This window comes from Zootoca vivipara, chromosome 3, assembly GCF_965207765.1.
Source record: "Zootoca vivipara chromosome 3, rZooViv2.hap1.1, whole genome shotgun sequence".
Lineage (NCBI taxonomy): Eukaryota > Metazoa > Chordata > Lepidosauria > Squamata > Lacertidae > Zootoca > Zootoca vivipara.
Window position 1 is genome coordinate 52314583 of NC_142586.1, and position 2861 is coordinate 52317443.

Genomic DNA, 2861 nt, shown 5'->3' on the forward strand with positions numbered 1-2861 from the left:
TTTTCCATTTCCTTCCCTGCACCTACTGGATCAAACAAAGGGAAGTCCCACATAGAGTGCATTGCAATAATCCAGTCTCAAAGTAACTGGTGCATCAGTTACTGTGGCCAGACTCTCTGGCTGTAGCTATCATGGGCATACCCAACGAGGGGTGGGGGGGGCAGCTGCCCCCCCAGAAGCAAAACAAAAATCACTGTATTTTACGGACCATAACCTGCACTTTTCCCCTCTGAAAACTGAAGGGGAAAAGTCGCTGCAGGTTATGGAAATCAGGCTGTTTCCGCCCCCTCCATGGCTGCAGCCAGCGACAGGAACGTGGGAGGGGGGAGGAGCAGCCTGAGCTGGGGGGGGGGGCGGCAGACGGGAGCTCCATCCTTCCTTCCTTCCATCCATCCTTCCTCCCCCCTCTTCCTTCCTTCCTTCCTTCCTTCCTTCCTTCCTTCCTTCCTTCCTTCCTTCCTTCCTTCCTTCCTTCTCTCTCTCCCACCCCTTCCTTCCTTCCTTCCTTCCTTCCTTCCTTCCTTCCTTCCTTCCTTCCTTCCTTCCTTCCCTCCCTCCCTCCTTCCTTCCCTCTCTCTTTCCCTCTCTTGCCCCCCCCCCCAGTTTTGATCCTGGGTACACCCCTGGCAGCTATCAAGCCAGTCACAGTTGGTCAAAGGCATTTCTAGCCACTGAGATTACTGAGCCTCCAGTGACAGATCCATAAGCATCCCCAAACTGCACACCATTGAAATTCCATTTAATTCCATTAAAAGGTTGTTTTAAAAACCCAACTCATTGTCACACATGCTGCAATATGCATGTTCAGACATTAGTCTTTTGATGCTCACAGAAGCATTATAACAAGAGGAAGCTATGATACCATCATATGTATATCAGTACTATGTTTATCATTACCATAAGTTATGATAATACTGATGTAACCATAGTGTTGCTCTTAAATAGCGCCTCTTTTCCAACACGAAAATTGAAGACAGGAGTGACTGCCGTGCTATGGTCCATGGGGTCACGAAGAGTCGGACACGACTAAACGACTAAACAACAACAACAATACTTGCTTCCTACATTAAATGCTGTATTAAGTATATATTCTTGGGTTTTTTTTGCTTTTTTGTTTTTTAAAAAACCCTTGCATCACTTTTGAAAGCACCTAACCCTTTTACATTTGTGCAAAAATATAAGTGATTTAAAAATATAACAAAAAGCCCTTTCTACTTACAGAATAATAGAAAAACTAGTCTAATAACAACAACTTAAACATTAAATCTTTGCTATGTGAAAAATGAAGCTGTGTAGTGTGCTGGTAGTAATTATCTTGTCTAATGTGACTCAGAGACTCCAGCAAATGGAAGATGCTTGAATCTTACTTGACTGTTCTGCTCATCATAGAATTACCTGCTCATCAAACGCCATTCAAATCATTATTATGTGGTCTACAAACCTACCATTTGATGTCTGGAAAACAGAATTTTTAAAATTATACTGATAGAATCCTTGCTTTGGCGGTGCACAAAATGAAATTGGAACGATATAGAAAAGATTAGCAGGTACCTGTGAGGGGATAGCACACAAATTCATGAAGTATTCCAGATAGAAATATGGTAGGTAGATGATAGATAGATAGATGACGGACAGACAGACAGACAGACAGACAGACAGACAGACAGACACAAACAAACAAACAAACAAACAAACAAACAAACAGGCTTTACGAGAGATTGCACAATATGTAACCCTCAAGAAGATTATATAGCATTTTGGATTATCTGTCTAATTCTGTTCTCCAAAATACATAATTATCACCTCCATTTCATTGACTGTTGCTCATTCATTTCATTGCTGCTTTTGAGGGAGAAATGGCTCGAATACAGTACCTTTGACAGCTGATGAACTTTCCAATTTTTTAATTGTATAAATGAAGATTTGAACATAGCTCTGTAAATAAAAGCCAAATGACACAATAGAAGAGGCCCAGAGCTGGTACAGCTCCATTTCTATAACTCAAACAAATGCCATATAATAACTAAGGATGTGTGAATCCCCACCACCACTTGCCTCTCCACTTGTCCTTGCCCCACATACAAAGGTAATATTTGTCCTGTCCTTTTTTCAAGCAGCAAATCATCTAACACAATGAATTGTGTTTCTGTGCTGATCGTTGTGCTTAGGTGCCTCTGTTACACTTTTATTACATGGGGGATCATGTTCAACACCCAGTTTCTTTTGTTACATTGAAATTATTAAGTAGATGCCCTGTGCGTTTTGTTAAGTGCATAGCTTGGTACATTCTCTTTTGTTGGGAAAATGGGCCATGTATAGATGATTTTTGTGCCATGGGAACTAATGGTTAGAGATGGAAGGAGCAACATCAGAAAAACATACACTATGTCATTAGATTCACTGCCTCCTTTCTGCAGAACAAAATCAACTCATTAATTTGTCATGAGAACTGCCACGGTCATTATGCGCCCGTGCCAGCAAACTATCCAGCCAAGTACTGCATCTTCCTATTGATATCAAGTGGGTGAAATATAAGAATGTGCTTAACTGTTCCAGTGGACCCAACTTTTAGAACTGGGATGGAGGTGGTGGATAGGTTGGAAGAGGAAATCTCCACGTTTGGAAATCCAAAACCCCATTAGGAGCTGGGTCCAAACCTCGCTGAATTTGATGCCTGCCCAAATTCTCAAGGGAGGCACAACAAAACTGCCACTCCTGTGTGCCCTGATAAGAAAAGCTGTTGAGCATGCTCAGGTCAAGATCATGTAGTCAAGCATAGGAGATGCCTGTAGGGTCTCTTTTCCCTGCTTCTGGTCTTCTTGCCACTTTGCCAGGCTATGTAGGCTGCTGGGGTCACGTCA

At 42.3% G+C, this 2861-nt stretch overlaps 1 non-coding gene across 1 annotated transcript; it reads left to right on the forward strand.

The window, feature by feature from the left end:
• Nucleotides 1-1488: 1488 nt before the first annotated feature.
• Nucleotides 1489-1596, forward strand: LOC148686248 (U6 spliceosomal RNA). Its single transcript, XR_015949431.1, has one exon. It is a non-coding gene; the product is annotated as a U6 spliceosomal RNA (small nuclear RNA).
• Nucleotides 1597-2861: the final 1265 nt, after the last annotated feature.